This window comes from Vigna umbellata, chromosome 5 (genome assembly GCF_029865625.1).
Source record: "Vigna umbellata cultivar VRB3 chromosome 5, Vumbellata_1.0, whole genome shotgun sequence".
In the NCBI taxonomy this organism is placed as follows: domain Eukaryota; kingdom Viridiplantae; phylum Streptophyta; class Magnoliopsida; order Fabales; family Fabaceae; genus Vigna; species Vigna umbellata.
In genome coordinates, this window is record NC_142169.1 from 51,288,348 (window position 1) to 51,312,295 (window position 23,948).

At 34.0% G+C, this 23,948-nt stretch overlaps 1 long non-coding RNA gene and 1 pseudogene across 2 annotated transcripts; both read right to left on the bottom strand.

Moving 5' to 3' along the window:
* Positions 1-925: 925 nt before the first annotated feature.
* LOC124830849 (uncharacterized) lies at positions 926-15,900 on the bottom strand (annotated as a pseudogene). The gene is made up of 7 exons (XR_015786863.1): positions 15,313-15,900; positions 15,165-15,227; positions 14,172-14,615; positions 13,559-13,630; positions 4,461-4,622; positions 1,378-1,469; positions 926-1,222 (listed from the first exon to the last, which is right to left on the bottom strand). The product of XR_015786863.1 is annotated as an uncharacterized LOC124830849 (transcript).
* A 2,209-nt stretch (positions 15,901-18,109) lies between these two features.
* LOC148198555 (uncharacterized) lies at positions 18,110-19,794 on the bottom strand. The gene is made up of 2 exons (XR_015786866.1): positions 19,677-19,794; positions 18,110-18,348 (listed from the first exon to the last, which is right to left on the bottom strand). It is a non-coding gene; the product is annotated as an uncharacterized LOC148198555 (long non-coding RNA).
* Positions 19,795-23,948: the final 4,154 nt, after the last annotated feature.

Below are 23,948 nucleotides of genomic sequence, written 5' to 3' on the forward strand. Positions count from 1 at the left end.
ACAGCGGAATAACAGTGAAGGCAGTGGCCTTTCCCAGGAGACTTTAGGTCTCTTGCAGAGATTTAAAAAGAAAAAATGGAATTTTAGGGGCCGCCGGCGACCATGGCGGACGGCCGCCGACAGACAATCGGAGACTCCAGAAAGAAGATCAGAGAACCTGCTCTGATACCATGTTAAAATGAAATTATATTGAATTACTTCACTTGGTTACACCCTTCTCCTTAATCCTATATTTATAGGATTAAGAGAATGGGACACACCTCACACACCACTCATCCAGCTAATACACAACTCACACACACTCACATACAACACATACAGCACTACAGAATTCATAATTCTAACAGCTAATATTCCTGTGTCACATGGGAGGAGCAAACACATAGAGACTAGAATTCATTTCCTAAGGGACCAAGTCAACAATGGGAGACTAAAACTAATCTACTACCCCCTCATTTGCAGTTGGCAGATGTTTTTACTAAGCCTTTAAAGAAGGACAAATTTGGTAGCCTAAGAATTGAGTTAGGCTTAGTTAGTTTTACTACTTAATTAAGGGGAAATCTTGTATTAATTCAAGTATTATTTTGTTTCATTTTCTAGTTTCTATTATTGACTCTATAAATAAAAGTCATTTATTCTTTTCCAACAGTTAAGAGTGAAATGTCTTTTACACAAATATTCCTTTCTATACATGAATCCCCGTTTTTTCTTCCCTGTTTTTCCTCTCTTCCAAACCAACAGCACAGAAGTTGTTAGAATAATTGCATCTATGTATCATCATTAAGCCTACTTAAGGTGTAGTGTGCTAGTGTTTCTGAGTTGTATCTATAATAGTACATAGTTTTGCACTTAGGTGTCTATGGCAGACTCTTAATCTTCCATGTACTTTCGTATCTGGACTTTATTATAAATAGATGATAATAGATGATAGTGAGAGGGATCGATTAAGCCCTCTAGAAATATATTTAACAGTTTCAATCTCAAGTGAAGTCAAATTTATGGCAGTATAATAGGATGTCAGCGATGAATATAACCACCACACAAAATCCTTTTTTCAACTCAATATGTTAACTCCCAGTAGAACCACATCCTAAGACATCCACATGCACCAAAATCATAACCCTCAAAATTTACACAGAACATCTGCATATTTAAGAAATACCTGTAAGCTTTGTAGCTCTGCTCTAAACTTGGACATATTGTCTTTTAGCATCTTCTCATTCTTAAAAAGAAAAATGACCAAAACAATATTAGTACCAACTGTAACTTTATAAAATTTATAAAACTGACGTTATAAAATTTATAAAACTCACAAAGGGACAAGGTGAAATTTTAAATACACAAAACACATATTAAAGTTTGCACTAAAGATCTTACAGACTGAGACACATATTCGATGCTTTCCTTCAAAACTTTAGTTAATGACTCAGCTTGTTCAGAAAGTACTCCTCTCCCTTTAGTCTTTTAACCTATACACAAAAAATCAAACCAGCAAATCAAGCTGAAGCAAACAATTTGCATCATCGCAACTACTCCCCATTGTTTAGAATTGCAAACAAAAGTGAAATCCAAACAAAACAAATGAGAGGAAAACTGTAAAACTCTTTAATATTAAAGATAACCAAGTCTTACTATTTTAGACTACCACCATTTCTAAAATACCATTTTTTTGGGTTTTCCAGCCAGCAATAATATAACCACCCTGTTAGGAATGAGAAGAGAGGAGGAAGAGAAATGTTAGTTAGGTAACCCAACTGCTCATTACAGTTGGGAAGGGCGGGACTAGCAGTTGTATAAATAGTAGAGGGGTTATGTGTTGTAGGGGCTTTTTGAAGAATTGATTGCTAACAGGATTACACCTGTTGAAAGGGGTTAAGCCCTTGTTACTGTAATTATACAGACTATACCTTTGTGAATAATATTCAGCATTGTTTTGTTCTCTGGTATCTTGTTGTCAGAGAGGGGTTTTTTTTTTTTTTTTTTTATGAAATCTACTGATTATATATTTTCCTCGTTTGAAATAGTACATTTTCCTCATACTGTATTCAAATCACCTTTCACATTTTTCAGAATTCTCCACCCTTTCCATCTCTGTCTCTTGCATCTGTTAGATGATTCTTCAAGTGTTGCTTTTCCTAGAGGCTTTTGATTTACCTAAGGCTTCTTGCACTTCACCGAGAAAAAGTGTCATGAATGTCACTAACAAGCGGGGGTTATTCAGAGATGTTAAATACGTAATCTCTTATAATGGTTTGCAAAGGCATATGCAATTCAGAGGTTGCTAAATTCAACATTCCTTATATAAAACTAACAATAAAAGGTAGAGTTTACATTTAACTTCAAAATCTTGGCTCAATGTTTCCTAGAAATTCCTAATTCAATCTATGGTATAATTTGTTCATAAAAATTGCCTCTGATACATTTAACTGTTAAATCAACACTAATATACAAAACCAACCCAGGATTTTTCTCCATGAATGTTGTTGTCGAGTAGTGTCCCTCCATTCTACCTCGAAAAACCAATTTTCCAGTCATGCTCGTGTTACAATAATTTTCAAGAGTAACATACTAATACATGATGCCATCACCACGGACCCAAAAACTATTTTGCAGGGCTTCCCAGGCAGAATTTTAGTGGCAGAAAACAAAAACACCCTTCTCCGCAGCCACCATCCTTTTGGCTGGAGTAGTGCCAACAATTCTTTCAAGCCGAAGCTTGTCAAGGCAGGAAAAAAGGACAGTACAAGTCATATTGTTAGACCCATCAAGCATATTCACAATCTCAGGGTAAAATTCCTTCCTCTCTGGAAGGGAATAAATGATTAAATTCTGAACCCCTCGAATCTTATATCTGTGGTAAAAATGAGATCTCTCAGTGTAAAGCATCACTTTTCTACTTCCTTCATAGAACCAAAGACGTGCACGAGAGATATCACTTTGGGTTGTATACTCCCCCAGCAAACAAAAGGAGGCATTCTTTGACTTTAAGAAATTACGGAGTCGAATAAATTCAAAGTAAGAACTGGTAAATCCGAAGTATTGATGATGGCATAAATACTAATGATGATAGAGGTTTGTCCGATGATGAATGGGAATCCGAAGAATTAGTTAGTGGAGCAGAAAGTGATGGAGAAGATGATGAAGAAGAGAGTTATGGCAAGTTTGTCACATTTACTATGCCTAAATCAATGTTGGAGGAGATCCGGATTTACTTGATGAAGAGATGGGCATGTAACAGAACAAAAAGTCAACTGTCTGAGGTCATTTGTCCTAAAATCAAGACTAGACTCAATAAGGAGTCCCAGTTAACTAAGTTTTGGATTCCTAGGTTTGCTAAATTTTGTAATTTGTAATTTAAATTGATGATAGAGACCAGGAAGGCACAGAGCTCAAGTACAACACTGCATACCACTCCAAACTGATGGTCAACCTAAAGGGGTCAATAGTTTCAGAAACATTCACGATCCTTTTTTCCAAGGAGAATCCAAAGTAACGACTTAACTTTCTATCCTGGGCACATTATTTGTTTAATACCATATACCATTGTCCAGAAAAAACGTCTCCAATTCAAATTCTACATTGGACAGACAACAAAACTGAAGTAAATTTCAGTGTGGCTGACTGGTTGTATCTTAAAGTTCAACCTTAATACTTGAGATCTTAAGCAAAGAGAAATAAGATGTTATCTGTTACAAATGGTCCCTATAAGATCCTCTAGAATTGGTTTGGTTGCATACAAGCAAGAGTTATCAGAGCATCTCACATCTATCTTGTATTACATGAATGCCTACTAAAGACTGCACTGAAACAACATCAGTTACAACCTCTACCACTAGTTCTAAGACAAGGAATGCACGAGTTACAACCCTAACCTGAAGATGTGCTAGCAGTTAGGTTTGTGGATCACGGATCAACAGAAGTTCTCACCAAAAGGGGGGATCTTCCTCCTTTTGGGAATTTGGGGGAACAATTTGACAGCATTTTTGTTTTTTGTGGTGGGGTTAGGAACTGGGAGAGTGCAGGCCTGTGATTAAGCAAGTTATTTTAAAAGGGGGCTAACTTACTTCACTCTGTAAAATTCTTGGGTCACTTCCTTTCCTTTTAGATCATATTTATTACATTAAGGAATGAAAGGAGGTAGCTCAAGAAATTTATAAGGTGTAGATAGAAATACTCCATAAAAAGCAGTTGGACCAGAGGTGGATGACCATTTATGTGTAGTTTTCTGTTATTAGCAGTAAACCATTTTTTTATAATAACAGGGGAATATTGGGATATTGTTATGGAACTTTTAAGAATTAGAAAGTTTTGAGTCGACCAGACTCCAAAAGTTTGTGAAGTGTGTACAGTTCTCTTAGGGAGATATTCCCTATTATTCAATAAAGATTGACTTTTTTTGCTATTTCTGTCAAGTGTTCCATCATATGATACAAAACCAAAGATTAAATGAGAACACCTACCTGCCCACCTGGACACATGCAGAAAGAGTAACAACTACGATTTCCCACCCCTGAATTAGATACTTCGTGGAAATCCTCCTTGTCAATATAATTGGCAACTTTGTAATCTGCCACAGGAATTTTACCACGTCCATGGCATACCTCGGAAGCCAAGTCAGCATACTACACGTTTAAATGAATAAAATTTAATGCATCAGAATCTTGAGAAATAGATAAACAGCTTTTATTACAGTCAACAAGCTTCTATCAATAATTACAGCATCACATATCTGTATGAAGTTATCATTATTTCCTCTTTTATCTTGTTGTTTGATAGTGGTAGATATTGTTTGTAACAATATCTTCTATTTACCATATTTATGTTTGGTTACCATATATACTTGTATCATTCTTTATTATAAATATTTGTGTATTTTAGACACGAGGGAGATTAACCCAATACCTAGTTTTTCTCTGTATTCAATAGAAAAAGATCTGAACTTTTATCCATATTTATTCTTTCTTTAATGAAATTAAGAACCAATGACAACTAAAATCCTCAAAAGTGATAATGCTAAGGAATATTTTTCTACTCTTTCTTCATTCTTATCTTCCCAAGGAATTTTACATCAATCAACATGTCCTCACACTCCATAATAGGATGGGCATAACAGAAAGAAAGAACAAACATCTTACAGAAACTACATGCTCCTTATTGTTGAATACTAATGTTCCTATTCATCATTGGAGAGATGCAATCCTCACTGCCTGTTTTCTAATCAATAGGATGCTTTCTTTTATTGAAAATAAAGTTCTTCACTCTATAATTTTTCCAAATGATCCTCTATATCATGTCTCTCCATGTGCGTTTGGGTGAACTTGTTTTATTCATAATGTTTCTCCAGGTCTTGATAAACTTTATGCAAAGGCTATTAAGTGTCTTTTTGGGATATTCTTGTTTTCTAAAGGGGTATAAATATTATTCTCCCTCAACCAAAAGATATTATATGTTTGTTTATGTTACATTCTTTGTGGATACACCTTTTTTCTTGCCCTCCATAGAGGATCATTCATTTTGTTCCCAGGTCCTTCCTCTACCATCTTATAATCCCTTGGTTATTCCTACAAATAAAACTAACTCAAATTGCAAATGACATTGATCAACCACCTCTTCTCACATAATAGCATCAGACACAAATAACTCCTTCATTGCCTGAAGACCACCAAGACTCAGATCCTCCTTTACCAAATCCCCAAAACATGGATCCTTCGTCCTCCTCATCTTCTCTCGACTTGGATCATGCTTGGCCTATTGCCCTTCTAAAAGGTATTTGATCTACTCGTAATCCATATCCTATTTATAATTTTTTGAGTTATCATCTATTGTCTCATTCATATTTCTCTTTTGTCTCCTCCTTATCTACCATTAAGATTCCTAATAATGTTCATGAGGCACTTGGTCATCCTGGATGGCGACAATCCATGATTGATGAAATGTAGGCACTTGAACACAGTGGTACTTGGGAACTTGTCCCTCTTCCTCCTAGTAAGAAGCCTATGGGTTGTAAATGGGTCTATGCTATTAAGGTTGGTCCTATTGGTGCAATAGACCATCTGAAAGCTTGTCTAGTAGCTAAGGGATATATACTCACGTTTATGGCCTCGACTATTCTGATACTTTTTCACCTGTGGCTAAAACTAGTATTGTTTGTCTTTTCCATGCTACGACTACCATTCTCCAATGGCCTCTGTACCAGTTGGACATTAAAAATGCCTTTTTTCACGATGATAGGGAAGAGGATATATACATGGAACAACCTGCAAGGTTTGTTGCTCAGGAGGAGTCTGAGTTAGTTTTAAGTTACATCGTTCACTCTATGGCTTGAAGCAATCACCTCGAGCTTGGTTTGATAAATTTAGTTGTGTTGTGCAAAATTTGGTTTAAAACAATGTGAGGCAGATCATTCAATGTTTTATGGTATGTTGCTCTTGAAAAATGTGTTTATCTTATGGTTTATGTTGATGATACTGTTATTACAGGAAATTATGTCACTAGAATTGCTCAATTAAAGAACCATTTGTTTAGCCACTTTCATACCAAAGATTTGGGTCGTCTAAAATATTTCCTTGGTATTGAAGTGGCACAATCAAAAGGTGTCATAATTTCACAAAGAAATATGCTCCTGATATTTTGGAGGAAACAAGATTGGCAAATTGCAAGCCCATTGATAGTCCTGTGGACTCAAATCAAAAGTTAATGAGAGACCAAGGTGAACTTTTCGCAGACCCAAAGAGATATAGAAGGTTGGTCGAAAAACTCATCTACCTTACTATAAAAAGACCTGATCTTTCTTATCCAATGGGAGTTGTGAGTCAATTTATTCAAAAACTCCACAGTAATCATTGAAATGTTGTGATTTGCATTCTCAGATACGGAGAAGGGAAACCACGACAGGGATTGTTCTATGAGAACAAGGGAAGTACTCAAGTCAAAGGTATTGTGATGCATATTGAGCTAGTTGTCCAATTGATAGAATATCTATCACAAGATATTGTGTATTCCTTGGAGGGAACCTTGTATCTTGGAAAAGTAAGAAACAAAGTGTTGTTGCTCGATCTAATGCAGAAACAGAATATCAATCTATGATTCTAGGTATATGTGAACTTGTGTGGAATAAACAACTCCTTCAAGAGTTGAAATTTTGTGAAAATGAGCGGATGAAGTTGTATTGTGACAACCAGGCAACCCTTCACATTGCCTTCAATCAGTGTTTCATGAGAGAACAAAGCATATGGAAATTAATTGTCATTTTGTTAGAAAGAAGCTACTGTCCAAGGATCTTATTACTAAGTTTGTCAACTCTAACGAACAACTTGTAAACATTCTGACTAAATCTCTAAGGGGGCTAGAATTCAAATTATATGTTTCAAGCTTGATGCATATGATCTATATGCTCCAACTTAAGGAGGAATGTTGAAATGTAATGATTTTATTTTAATATTATTCATGTATGGGAACCCAAATTTAGGGTTAGGTTTAAGGAAGTGCTTTGACCCTTTGTATTCTGTCCTTTGTACTTTATACATACAGTAGTAAAATTCTAACAGTGAAAGAAAACATTTATTGTTTTACTTCATTAAATTTCTTCAAATATTAGCATCTTAAGATCAAGACCATGGATTGTTCATAGAATTACTGGAGGTATTAACTTTTGAGGTTAACTATTAACAATTGAATATAAGTCAACCCTAGCTCTAAGTACCACATTCCCCTTAGAGTGTTTTCTGTTACTTCAAAATCACAGTTTAATTCCTCTTTAAGTCATTTATAAATTATATGCATAATCTCACGATTTCAATTTTCTAGATAACACATTGGTTTTGAGAACTGATGAATACTAATAACTCTATGTGGGAATAATATATGGGACTCCATCCTTGTATAACATGAGCAATAAGGAACACTTCTCATAAGTATAGTTTACACTAATCACAAAATAAAGGTGTTGAAACCATTCAACTAGATAAAAACCGGTATGTTGTTTATTAGCTCCTACGGATGCTCAATCCGTAACCCTACCTGTAACGAATGTAAAAAAAACAAGAATTATGACAAATTGAATGTCTAAGAAAACTTCATGCAATCATTTTTATTCAACTGAAACAAAATTCCACATGAGCAAGAAAGGGAACATGATGTTATCACTTAAAATGGTAATAATGAATTGGTCAATCAAGGATATTTTGATATCTAGGTCAGCCCTAAGGATCTACATTAGTTTCTATCTACTAACTGAATTTAGAGGTCTAGCTTTCTATAAAGAAAGCTCCTCTGGTGTCTATGGTATGAAAGAAAAGATAGACAAAAAAGTTCAAGGGAACTTTAGCTCTAGATTTGTGATGGGTTTATTGAGGGGATGATTCAGTAGGGAGAGAATGCATGAATGTGACCTGAGCCCAACCCACATAAGGGATTGACACCACTTTCAATCTAAAATCTTAAGGAAATGGTTTATGGGTCTTCTTTCTTATGGTGCTCAACTTCCTCATCTTTATCTAGTATGGGATTTAGACTCACACTTAGATTCCCAACAATCTCCTCCTCTCAAGGATGAGTCTCTTCTATATTAGTATATTCCCCTCAATGAAAGCCTGTACACAGTGACCTTTAATTATATTGTCGTCGTTGTTGTTGTGGTGGTGTTTTAATCATAATGGTCTAAGCTAGTCGCCAAGACAAACCAACCGCTATAATACCACTAATGGATTGATCTAGGAGAGGATTTATCAGAAAGAGATTACATAAATGTGACCTGAACCCAACCTTAATAAGGGATTGATACTACTTTCAACCCAAAATCTTAAGACAATAGGTTTATGGTCTTTTTTCTTATATGATGCTCAATTTTCTTATTTTTACCAAATGAGACTTACACTCATACTTGAATTCCCAACAGTTTGGGACAAGGCTATTGTTTTTGCTTTTCTAGTGGGAATAGGATTCTCTGCAGTGGCATTATCACAGCATGTATCTGCTCATTAAAAAATAATCATAACATAATATTTTAATTCTAAAATTGAGATTTAGAAAAGTAGAAGGTAAGATTTTAACACTTGAGGATATCCAGACGATCAACAAAGAAAAACTTGAGGAAATCCAACATTTCTTCAGAGATGAGAAGATCTATTCCCTATGTTTGGTGTTCTGCTCATTATGTATGACATATAGAGATTGGAATGCCTTGTTACAAGATTCTATCTCTCGGGCCTTTGGTTCGAGAAAAGGTAGTTGATAACGGTTGAAAACACCGTTATTTTATACTTAATTTTGATACTAAAAACACCTTTTATGACTTAGAAACTAGCTTGAAATCATGTTTTTGCTTAAGATAAGAGAATAAGAGAGTTGAAGGTGGTATTATTGGTTTTATGCTTGGTTTTCCTTGTTTTGGCAGGAATTAAGATGAATTGGATGAAAGAAGTTGAAGTAGCAAGGAGTTGGACTCAAGACAAGAGGAGAAATAGCACAAAAGAAGAATCGCAGCTGGCACTGAGCGCCACTTTCACTGCTGAGCGCCAAGTCTGCTGTTGAGTCCACTATCTGGCGCCTAAGCGCCACCGCTGAGCGCCAAGCTTGCTGTTGAGTTCTCTGTCTGGCGCCTGAGCGCCAGAGTCTCTAGTTTTGCTCCTATCTCGCACCTGGGTGCCACCGCTGAGCGTCAATTGGAGTGCCGCACCTATCGCTGAGCGCTGATTATGTGGGCCTGGGCCAGTTTCTGCTTTTTTTTATAAACTATATAAGGGTTTAGACGACCTAGAGGGTCTATCTTTTGACATAAAGAGGCGCAGAAACACTCTCTTCACCCCTTGGAGGCGGATTTTGGATGCGGAAGCTCCAATCTACAACTTTTAGGGTTCTATCTTTCATTATTTTCATCTAGTTTCACCATGTCTATGGTGAACTAAACCTCCATTATTGTTGGGGAAATGATGTAATCCTTTGAAACTCTCATGTATTGAATTGATTTTTAATATATATGTTTTACTTCTTTAATTGTTAGGGTTCTTCCTCTACACTCTTTGCATGTTTTGTTTAACTCATTCAATTGCATGATCATTGATTTTGTCGATATGGACACATACGGGGAAATATAGAACTGGGGAAATTCTCCCGAAAGCAATATTACATAATGCATAATTAGTTGCTAGGGATACAAGACATTGTGAACTAGTAATTAAGAGTAGGTTTTCTTCACTGAGACATCGCATTTAAAGTAAATTAGAAAGTGACATTAACATTAAAGAAGGAGTTGAATTCATAAATACATGAGAGTGGATAGGATAAGTCGGAAACCCCAACAACATAATCATTCAATACTTTATACACCAATCACCTGCGTATTCTTTTGGTCAATTGATCAACCCTTGCATTCATATTTACTTTTTGCATTATAAACACTGATTTTCGTTCTCAAGTCTTAAATAATCAACAAATCACATGATTGTTTAGGCCAATGAGTCTCTAGGGAAAACGATACTTGGTCTTACCATTTATATTACTTGATACGATTCGGTACACTTGCCAGAGTCTTAACAGTAGTCTATTTTCATTGCTTAATTTTTCTAATTATTGTAGTCAATTTTGAAAGATGTTTCTTGTGTTGCGAGGATGCCTAACCCACTTGATTTTTACTGTTCTTTTTATTTCCTCTTACATCAAATAAAATTGCATTTAGTCAATTTAGAGGCATCTCTACCACTGTGAGAAATATTTCACTCCATCAAAAGAAAATTTAAAAATCCAGTAAATGTACAGTTTATGCAGATTGGCCCTCCATAAGACAACTTAATGTAGGCCGTTCTCCTAGCGACTAATGGATTAATAATGCATTAATTTGATATTGTTCAGAATGCCCTGAAATTTTATAATGATCAATAAGCTCCAATGCTGCAATGTCAGGTGAGATTTTCAATCCTTTCAAGTGTTAAAACTCGCACCATCAAATGTAAGAGTCATATGGGAAAGACAAGAATAAAAGATAATCTTAATGTCAAATGATGAATATCAAACAAAAACTGAACCAACTTAAAATAAACCCACATGAATCAAGCCTAACTTGTAAACAATGCACGGCAGTACAGCACTACCATTTGGAAGTTGGAACAGTTTGAGGAATATACAAATCTTACATGCGGATATGCAAACAGATGATTATGAACAAATAAGCATACCAACTTTAATAAATTGAAATAAAGATTTAAATACTATGTCAATATAAACTCACGGCAAAATCTTTTGGTATTAATTCCACATTGTTAGCATGAAGTACTTCATATGTATCACGAGCAGAATGACCAACAGCCAGAATATATTATGTACTTAGGGAATTGCATTTTATGTACTCTTTAAAAATGAAATTATTTCTGAAACGTATATTCATATATGGCCTGTTCAATTCTTTTGCACTCAAGCAATTCATAAAAACTATGTCTTCAACTATATTGTACACAGAAATGACATACAATACAACAATACATTTGTTGTCCCAGAGAAAAGAAAGTATCCGATGGAGACTAGACAGTATTCTCAGTCCACACACTACAGATAACAAGACAATTGCCTAATTAAACACCCTACTATAAGATATAATCCTAATATGAGTACCATCAGTTTTTCCATGAATAATTGCTACCATATCAGACAGTTTCTATAGCATAGGATAAGTAATTTTCTATGATATATATATATATATATACCCTAAGTCCTCATATTAAAAGGTTTAATAACTGCAATCCTATTAACTGCAGTTGTATGATATAAAATAAGTTATAGTATAGGATGCAAGTGATGGTACTATGAGAAAAGTTAAGCCAGATTAGTAGCTAAATGTTTTTGTCAACACTCTGGATATGATTTTACTAAAACCTTCTATCCAGTTATCAAACCTGTTTCTATCAAATTAATTACCACCCATTCTCTACCTAAGCATTGGGTTTTGCATCAACTTTATATTAACAACGCATTTCTGGATGGACTTCTTGAAGAGACTATCTAAATAATACAGCAACTTCCAAGATTTGAGGCTGTTGATTCCTCACGCATCTGCAAGTTAAATAATGCTTTCTATGGCCTTGAATAAGCTCCAAAGAATTGCTTTGACAAGTGACAAAACACAATTCTACAATTTGGCTTCACAGATAACATAATAATTACTGACACTTCTCCTTGTCTTACTCAGAAGATTATTGCTCAGCTCAGTCATACTTTCTCTCAAACAGTTAGGACAACTTGATTATTTTTTTGGTATTCAATTTATGAACCTTCATACTGGATCAGTATTACTTACGCAAAGCAAGTATATTAAAGACCTATTGCAAAAGAGAAATATGCTACAAGCAAAAGCCATATCCTCTCCTATGATGTCTACCTGTAAACTCTCTAAAAATGCTTCTACCTCACTCAACCCTAATCCAGTAGTGGTTGGAGCACTTTAGTATGCTAAAATCACCAGATCTGAAATAAGATTTCTTGTGAACGAAATCAATTCATGGCCAAGCGTCTTGAGTGTCATTGAGCTGCTAACAAGAGAATTCTTAAGTACCTTAAAGGTACCCTTTATCGCATACATATTCAAACTGCAATTGCTGGTCAACCTTATTCTCTTCAAGCCTTTAGTGATGTTGACTGGGCTGTTGACCCTGATGACAGAAGATATACCTCATGAGCTGCCGTCTCTTTTGAACCAAATCATATTTTCTTGGTGGTCCTGAAACCAACCTGTTGTAGCATGGTCCACTACTGAAATAGGGGAGTCTTGCTCAAGTTACTCATGAAGTTATTTGGGTAGAAACAATTCTAACAGAACTACAAGTACCTTTTTCAACTCCAATTATTTACTGTGAGAACCAAAATAACAGTGTCTCTTGCTCGCAATTCTATTTTGCATGCTCGTAAAAACTATATATATCAATTTGTTCTTTGTCCGAGAAGAGGTTCTTGCCAAGCAACTTCTTACTCAGTACATTCTTGTTCAAGATCAATGGGTTGATGTTCTCACCAAACCCCTCTCCACTATTTAATTTTTGTTTATTAGGGTGATTACGCTTCCATCTTCATTTCAGACACCTTGATTTTCTAGGGTTGAATGAATATTGTAAGAGAGTTAGTTTTATAAAGCTAACTCCGGGGCAGTTAGTATGTTATAACTGTCTGTTGCCAGTTCTCTTTTTATATCAGATCAATATATAGAGTTGTCTCTGGTGTATTCGTATAGGATAAATTCAGTTTCAATAGTACAGATAATATCTTTTAGTTTTCTGTCTCTGGTTTATCGGCAGGTCCCGAAAACTTGCAATGAAAAGCTCTCTTGGTGCTTTGTCTAAGGAAGGACTACAGACAGTGCTTTGTCTAAGGAAGGACTACAGACAGAGGCAACAACAGAATGCATTCATTATCATCACAAATTATGAGAGTATCCGATATTATCCTCATAGGGTAGAAGTAAACCATTTATCAGTTAGAAATGTTTTCTTGACAAGTCTACAAGCAAAATCCGTTAATTTAACACATACACAGGATGCACATATAAACTTTATAAATACTAAATAGGAGGACTAACGGTAAGAACACTGCCACTGTTGTGTCCAATTCTGGTTACAAACTTTCCATCGCTCCAGGTACCTGCACCACCCTGCCACACATAAGTCCTTAATAAATGACAAAGTAAATAAACAAGCAGACTCATATGAGAGAGACTAGACAAATAAAGAAACATGAGAATCACAAATGAGCTGAGCAAAATACCTTTAAAAACCCAATTATAATTTTCATATGATTTCAAAATTCCTAAGCAATGTATAAATATTGAAGCCTAGATGACCATTAAAAAAGTACACATTATTTCCATTAAATCAAACATGTCATAATCTACTTGACTGCTGGGTTTTGTAGAGGTTCTGAAGAAAATTCAAATTGAAGTAACAAGCGACAAAGTTGCAAAAATGGAACAAAAGAATATTCCCATGTGTTTTCTTTTGGAGAAAAATGACATTTGTCAAAACCTGACTAGTTAATGCAAAATTTAAAATAAGAGTTGAATGGACCTAGTAAGAAATCCAAAAACAAACTCATTTTAAGACAAGTGATGAATGATGTAATCATGAATGCACCATTTATCATAGTGAGACAACAAACCATCATTAAGAGAAATAAATCAAGATGCATAGTACAACCTCCCCAAAGCAGAAGTTACTTTCCAATTCTAAAATTGGACGCACTATAAGAGCACCAATATCACGCCCTCTTCTCTCTACTGGTTGACCTCTTTCTATCAGTGTAACATCTGCACCTAGCTGAGCAAGAACAAGAGCTGCAAATAACCCAGAAGGCCCACTACCCAATATCGCAATTTTTGGCTTCCTAGAAGCCTGGTTCTTGCACAACTCCGTTGAGAAAATGCTATGTCCATTTCCCCCGGCCAAAGCAGCTTCTTTATTTTCTTTACAGTCACGAATGATACTTTCCAGTTCAGCAAAATCTCTTTCATCATGCACACGTTCCACAAGGCCAACTTTAGGCTCCAGCCGTGAAATAAAGTCCCAACAACGAGGCTCCAGACTGATGAGCTTTTGGACATCCATATCCACAGTATGTACAAATTTGGGCTCTTTTAATTTCTAAAAAAAAATCAGAAAAACAAAATAAGAGGACGCAAATGGAATTATATAAGCTATAGAAATTCAAATTGAAACTAACTGCTTCAAAGATTCCACACGTGTATAGATTTATCTCCTCAGGTTTATGTTCTGCATTTTGTTTATTGTTTGACACACACAAGTCATAACCGAATAATTGAAATACAAAACATCTAATTCATACATAACAAAAATAATTAACAATTGCACAATACCATTCCAAACATTTACTACAGTCAAATATTTCAAACCTCGAGCTAATTATTATGACTAGAAAGTTAAAATTCCGTGTACAACTGCAATTGCTATAAAAGATTAATACTTTGGATTTTGGAGGCCTCTACAACTGTAATGCGACCACAATTGGCTCATATCAGCCACCCCACTATTCCAGACAATGCCCGCCCCCATTTTCCATTTAACCTATATTGTCTCTTTCCCTCTCTCAAATTTGTTTTAACGTAGAGAATTGAAATGCATATTGAAGAGTGAATTTTAGTTTGTCATTGAACAACTGATATTAAAACATACCTTTCAAGCATCAAAAGACTTCCTAACGACGGTGAAAGCTTCTGCTAGCAACAGAGAAGCAACCTGAGAAAGAGAGAAGGGAATGAAAATTAAAGAATATTTCTTTATCGGTTTCTCTTAGTTGGAAGGGTGGGTTTTGTTTGAGTACCGGGAACTTAAGAACTTTGGCAATTTGCTGGAGAAGGGCATTGGAAACATGGTCCTTGCCGGGATCTTGATCAAGTGGAACGGCGAGCTTGAAGAGCCTCCACGTGCCCTCAAACTTGTCCTTCTCCTTGGAGTCGGATAAGAGCTATTTGTGCTTTGTTCTCAGCCTCTTCTTCTCGGAGGGGTACCTCTGTTTACCGGTTCTCTTTGCACACGAGATGCGCCATGTTTCGCTGCCGGTGTAAGGAACTCGTCCATGAGAGTGACCGTGAAACCAGACATCATTGTGGTGGCGTTTCATTAAGCAGGTGCAGGACGAGGAAGGGGAGGAACTACGAACATCTTCTGGTGTTGGTGTTGAAGTCAAGTGACTATGCAATTAGATTGCTTCATTTGGATAAGACATTTTTCATTTCCTTCTCTTATTACGAGACATGTTCGGTGAAATTTTTTTTTTTCTTTTTACTTCAAACTGAAAATAAGAACTTTTAAACAAAGTTAGAGTTGTTTGTTAAACGTTACTTTTTTAAGCTAAGATTTTTATTTTTTTTTTAGTTTTATTAAAAGCATCTGATCTCCTCACATGAAAAAGAATATTCATAAAATAAAAAATCTTGTTTGAATTTGTTTTATACAAATTTATCTTGATAATGAAAAAAATAAATAAAAAGGTTGGAGAGAAATGTGTATTTTTTTAGACTTCAAAAAAACTTAAAATTAATGCATTTTAGTTTTAATGAATTTTTAAATAATATATTATCAATTAAAGAAATTTAAATTTTAACAAAATTTGAAATATTTAAGTTATTACATATTCTTCAACAAATCTTCAAAAGGAATAAAAGATTGAAAATGTAAACAATCTTAAATAATATATATTTTGTAACTGGCATCACTTAACACTTCCTTTTCAAATTTTTCGTATGTTTGAGAATTTTTTATTTATGTTATTATGTTTTGAGAGATGTGATTCTGCCATTAATGTTTTTAATTATTATTACTAATGGGATATTTTTATTTAATACATTGGTAATTAAAATAAATTTTTTGTATATTAATCATAATATTATCTTATATTAATTATATAATGTCAAATCCTGAAAATGACATGTGTAAGGGAGGGACAAATGTCTCAACCAAAAGAGATTTAATATTTTATAGAATTTTTCAAACCACAATTCATCTCATTTTCTCAAAAATTTGCATCTCTCTAAAACTCAAGTCTCTACCTCTCTCCTCATTCTCTCTAGAAATTCTTCATCCTTTTTCATTCTTTTCTTCAACCAGTCATTCTTTAAGCAAACTAGGAGTCAAGACCATTGTTTTCCACCGATTAAAATCAAGCTTAGAGTTGGTAAGTTCATCCTTTTCACAGAAATTCTATTTTCGGGCACATGCAAGCCAAGCTCCTGGTTGCATGTGTTCATTAGCTTCTTCTTCTTATTTCTAATCACTTTTTCTGGTATTTTGGGTTGGTCCGTTATCGCAAATTGGAGAACTGTAGATTCTTGAGATTTTCTGGTATTAGGAGCAAATTTTTGAAGTGGTAGAACTATTCGGTCCGGTTAAGAGGTAAGGGAAGCTAGATAATTTAATTACTTGGTTTTGATGTATGAATATGTTGTTTGATAATTATGCATGTGTATGAAATTGATTTGGATAAAGTTGTATGAATGTAAAATTGGATGAATTGGGTATTCGGTGTTGTTGATGTGGAATATCGATGTTGTGTTTGTGATGATTATGTATCTGTATGATTATGGAACAGTGGTCGAGTGATATTGGTAAGGTTTGGTGTCGATCTTAATTCTGTAGCTATTCTGCAATATTATGTAGTTGCTGAAGGTCTTTAATTGACCGTTCGGCTTTTATCTGGTGCTCGGTCTTAACTGAGTTCGACTATTATGAATTCTCAGTTAATGACCATTCAGTTTAGTGTTGATTTTAATTAATGTAGCATTCAGTCTAGACATAACTTTTGTTGTAAACAGCGTTAAGTCTGTCATATGCTATAAATGTTATTGACCGCTTGGTCTTGAACTGTCTTGGTAGTGCTCGGCCAGATGCCAGCACTCGGTGTCGTCATATTACCAAATTAAGTAATTGAAATTGAAACTAAGAGGGTTCGGACTAAGCTTGTAGTGTTCGGTCTAGGCTCTTAGATTTTGGTTATGAGCTTTCGTATTTGTCTATGTCTAATTATAGAAGTTCTATAGTATTCAGTCAAATCTTTGGATTCTGTCTAGTAAATATCTCGTTCGGTCATGTTCACCATAGGGAAACAATATCCCGTTTGGTCATGTTCACCATAGGGAAATAATATCCAGTTCAGTCATGTTCCCCATAGGGAAACAATATCCCGTTCGGTCATGTTCACTGTAACATCTCTAGGCTCCATTCTTGAATTGGAGTAGGTGGAATATAAAAATGGTCAGTGAAAATTCTTGCACCACCGTTCATTAATTCCACATATTGTCTCTGGTGTGCCTCAGCTGACACCCTAGCAGCTTCCAATTGTTGTAACGCAATTGTGTTTTGTTGCACCAAGGATGCATTCTGCTGCTGCATCGCCACCACAAATGATTCCATTACTCTTACTAGATTAGAAACATCAGACCGTACAGGTGAAGGAGGAGAAGATGGTCTGGATGCCATGGTTCTGTCCAAAGAGAGGAACCATTAGTCTAAAAATTAATTCCTATAATCGGAAGACACAACTAAGATCACACAACTAAAACATGGTATCTTCATAACCTACAGGATTCCTAGGGAAAGAACTGCTCTGATACCATTAATGTAACATCCCAATTATTATAGCATTAAACTATAATAGAGTTCTTACATCATTGATACAATAGAACAGTTGATAGAAGGAGGAATAACAGTTTTCCTCATTATTATACAAACCCTCACTCAAATTTCAAACTAAATACAATTCATGCTTAAAACAGAGACTAAAAATATAGGTCTCATTCTTATAACTAAGCTTCAGTCGATCCTCCATCTAATCCTTGCTCCACCGGCATATCACCAACTTCTACTCACATCCACCGGATGATCATCGCCAAACAAAATACATAACACAAAATAAAAACCAAACAGCAAACAAAGCAAGGGTGAGCTAATGCAACATAAAATGTTATCGTAAATTTAATTAATAATAAAATTTCCAACTTACAAGTTAAATTACTCAATAACACAATAATCATAGCATAATCATCATAAACTAAACTCATCCGGATAATTGTATGAATATTGAACTCTTAGCTAGTTCTACACTTGCAGTGGTACTTTACTCAGCTACATCCTATCCTACTCTGTCCCCCAAACTGGATCTTCAGATATGAATACCACCACTGAAGCTACATCCTTCCTACTCTGTCCACCCCACTGTGGATCTTCGGTAAGTATTTCCTACTCTCCACCACATAGCTTTCTCTCTGAGTGAGATCTAGACTATTGAGAGCATAAGAATGAACCCCTAAATCGGAGTTCCTATATTCATACGTACAGTACTTGACACAAAATCAACAAGGAGTTTCTCCTTGGAACTCTATTCCACACTCTCCATTCATAAATACACATGTCAACATATTATCATGTTTAGTCATATCTCAAGAAAACAACTCTTACATACTCAAACATTTCACATCCTCACAGAAAACATCACTTATTAGTACTTATTTCTTTATGGTCTATTAATTCGAACACTTAGGTAGTTCAAACAGCTTGGATACCCTCACCGATGACTCTGGAAGGGTCAAAAACCCCCAGAACGACCAAAAGAACGTCCAAAACGGACATCCAGAACCCCAAAACATGAAAAACATCAAAAACACTAAATTTGTCACGCATAACTCGTTCCAGCGAGTTGACTCATTCTCTCCAGCGAATTTACTATTCCAGAATCACGAAAACTCACTCTCTGGGCTATACCGACTATTCCTTTCATCATATAGACTTTCTAGACATCCAAAAACTCATCTCCTATCAACAACCCATATTCATCCAAATCTTAGAAACATCCAAACTCATCATATAAATAAAGACAGCTGATAAATAGTACAATTCAAAATTTCATATCAAAAACCTAGTCTCCTTTTAAATCCATAAACAGATTCAAAATCTTCAAACCATACGTATACCTAAAAAAAACTTCCACCGATTCAAAATACTTAATACGAACCAAATCTCTTCAAAATCATCAAAACAGAAGCATATCCCAATTCCAAACCGTACACTGATTCAAAAGATACAACAGAAGCAGAATTTCATTCTAAAATCATAAAGAGAATCAAAATCCTAAACATATACCAAATTTAAGATCATACAGAAACAAAAAGACTCAAGGTTAGCTCCCCTTACGGTTTTCTCCTTAGCTAGCCTTCCAAAAACACTTTGCGAACGTTCCCTCGACTCAAAACAGAACTCCAAAGTCCCCCTGCTTCAAAACCTCCGTGCTCTGACCTCTGGTTCAACTTAGGAACTTCTCTCAGCATCAAGACACTCTTAAATAACTAGAAAAACGTGTTTAAATAGTAAAAACGCGTTTACCCAGTCAAAAACGCGTTCAAAACGCGTTCAACGAGTGGACAGGATTTTGACAACTTTGTCAGTCCGGTTCAACCCCTTCCCGTAGTCGGAATTTCGCATATGAGTACTCGAATCGAAGCTATTCGAGTCTACTTTCTAATGGAAAAGGAATCAACTCAATATCTAATTTTAGCAAAAAGTAATAATTAAAATATTAAACCATGTCAAAGTTGACAGCATTACATTTTGTACTATACTTTGTACTTTTGTTACAACTTGTTACATTTTGAGTTTCTTAGTCTTTTAATGACCCAAGACTTACTTTTTCCTCTAATTTTCAGGGTCTTACATTCACCATAGAGAAACAATATCCCGTTCGGTCATGTTCACCATAGGGAAATAATATCTCGTACGGTCATGTTCACCATAGGGAAACAATATCCCATTCGGTCATGTTCACCATAGGGAAACAATATCCCGTTCGATCATGTTCACCATAGGAAAATAATATACCGTTCGGTCATGTTCACCTTAGGGAAACTATATCACGTACGATCATGTTCGCAGATAGGAGGTGTTCTACCGTTAGGTTTTGTTCATAATAAGTGTTGATATTTTCCAAGTCAGTTACATTAATGGTGATGTTGTTTTAATGTTTGGTTTGAAGTTATTTAAAGGTGTTATGGGTGAGGAAATATGTTGTTAATGAGGTATGGTATTTAAAATGTGATATGAATGGAATAGTATGGATATGAAGTGTAAGACCCATGAAAAATATTTAGATTTAATAAATAGTAGTAATTTTTAATTTTTATGGATAAAAATAAAATTAATAAAATTATGGTAAGAAAAATTAAAATTTATAAGGACAAAATATATTTTCTTCCCCTATTAAAAACATTTGGTGACGTATGTTTGAATGTTATCAAACTTATTGGCTTCATGAGTGAGTTGGGGGTTTATATAGCCATATACATCACTGAATTCCATATTGTTACTAACACCAAACATATACTTGTACACAAAACATATACCTGAACACAAAACATTTATTTGATATAAGTAACTAGATAAATCAATTAAATATAAAGAATGATTAAAAGACTTACATCATTTATAACCGAATAAGGGTAATATTCAGTTCTTCTATCCCCGATGCAAGCTCTAAGACATCTACCTTATGCAAGTGCAATGAGATGCTAATGTCTCTCCCAAATACATCAGAATCCCATGGAACCGACATTGACTCATAGTTTATGATGTCAACAAGCTAGTGTAATACACCAAGAGGATTGTCCATAGTTAGAGGAATCTTCCTAGGATTAGGATTTTCCTATTAATGCGATTGTTGTTACATGGAAAATAATTTAAGTCTGAACATAAATAACATGTAAACTTAAAAATAGAAAAATGTATGGTGGGCAAACAAAGCATAAAAAAGAGAAAGCAAGCCTTGATAAGTATGCATTATATTAAATATTATACCTACAAAAGTGGGTACCAGAAGACCAAATAGAAATAATTAGAATGCAAAGCATCCTTGTTGGGGGTGGGCAAATGAAACTGAACTGTACTACACTACTAAAATTTGTACTGAACTAAAAACTAATTTGACTAAACTGAACTAGACTGTAAAACAGTTCAGACAAACTTAACTGAAGTGTTTTTTTTTATCAAACTAGACTGACCTAAATTATACTAAATTGTACTAAACTACAATATAAACTGAATTGAACAACTAACTATACTAATTTTAAACTGAATTGTACTAATTTTAGCATGACACTAGTTCTAAAATATGATTTTAACACAATCTAATAACAAAGTAACTGTTAACTATGCAGAACTATATGACTTACTAAACTAAGGGAAATGTAACACAAGCTATCTCAACAATTTCTAATTGGTAAAAATTAATATGCAAAAATTACTGTGCAAAGCTGAAATTTAAAACTAATCTACTAACTATTAATTAGAATGAACATATAAAATTTGAACAAAAATAATATACTTAACTGAACCGAAAATATTATAAGTTCAGTTTTTAAAAACTAAACCATAAAATAGTATACTTAACTTTTACTAATTACTTAAATAGTCTAAAGAAAAAAAATAATTATTAAAATTAACAAAATTAAAACTTTATTAACTAAAACGACACGTAAAATAAACAGTTAATTAAAATTAACAAATAACTTTATTAACTAAGACGAAGCCATCATATATTATTTGACATCTGACCCAAATATGTCATATAAGATTGTAAAACAATATATTATTATTATCATACGGTTAAACACGCTTAAAATAGTGAAATATAAAATTATTATAAAAATATATTTATTATATTTATTAATATGTTATTATATTTTGAGCTATCTTATTTATTATTATACTAATGTACAAAAGTCTATAAATATCATTTATAACGGTGACTAATCTAACTCAATATTTATTATATATTAAAATAATTATAAGAATATATTTTACTCATTTGAGTCTTAGAGTCTTTATACGTAGAATATTTTTTTTATGATTAAAAACTCGAATACAAGTTAAGGACAAGTTCAATCACATATAAGAATTCAAAATCTGTTATAAAATATTAATAAATAATAAATATTATAAAATATTTTCTTATTTTAATTATTTATTTTATTAAAATATAAAATAAAAAATATTAGTAAAATGTTAAATTAATTTATTTATTTTAATATTTTTGTTTTAATTATTTATTTTATTATATAAGAACATGTATTACTAAAATATTAATTAATTAATTAATTTTATTTATCATTTTACTTAATTTTTTTATATAATATAAAAATATATACCAATATAATTTTTAAAAACATGATATAGACATTTTATTTTATATATATATATATATATATATATATATATATATATATATGTATATATATATATGGGGTTTGTTAATGCGCGTACGTCTGTTTTTCAGTTGGTACATTTTAGTAATGTGTACCGGGTTTTAAGACAAAAATACCTTGGGTGTTGCTCCCTCCACCCCCACACATCTCTTCCTCCACCTCCCCTTTACTATTTTGCCCCTTCCTCCACCTTTCCTTTACTATTTTGCCCCTTCCTCCACCTTTCCTTTACTATTTTGCCCCTCAGTAAAATTTTATTTTTAAAATTGTTGTTTTTTAATTTTATTCATTTATAACATATTTCACTGATAACCTACATAGTTCCTTGTATGAGTAAAATATTTTTCTGCAAAGCTTGGTGATCGTGAAAAGAATTATCAAACAATCTTCTTCTTGTTCTAGGTGCAGTACGTGGTGCAGTGCGTTTGTGGTGTAGTGTCCTTGTCGTGGTTCCTCTCCAGGTACGTAGTCATAATCCTTCCAATAATCCTAAACCCTAAACCCTTCCCATACTTCCAATAATCCTTTTAATATCCAAGCCTATAATCCTTGCATGAGCCGTAAAACGTAGTAAAATAAAAACGAAACGTAAAAGGAACACTGCCTCTGGACGGATGACATCCTTCAACGGATGTCAACATCCGTTTAAGGCAAAACGGATGTCGACATCCGTTTTGCCTTAAACGGATGTTGACATCCGTTGAAGGATGTCATCCGTGCAGAAGCAGTGTTCCTTTTACGTTTCCTTTTACAAAAAAATTAAATAAAATAAACAATTAACTAATTAATTAAAAAAATACATTTAAATATATTTTCATTTAATTATTATTATAAATACAAATTTATTAATATTAAATACAATTAAATTAATAATATTTATTTCAAGAAATAAAAATAATTTAAATATATAAAAGTTTATATATCTAATTCAAACTTAATCAATTTATTTAAAAAATAGCAAAATTTAAAAACTGTAAAAGGTTAAAGAAAATCTAAAAATAATTATATATATCAAATAACTATATTTATATAAAGAATTTAAAATATTAAAAAAAAAATACAGCATTCGAGAGCCAAAACGGATGTGGGATGTCCGATTACCCTTCAACGGATATCCCACATCCGTCGACGGAAGTCCGACATCCGTCGAAGGGTAACGGATCTCCCACATCCGTTTCGGCCTTTCGCGGACACTGTTGAAACGCGACAAGCA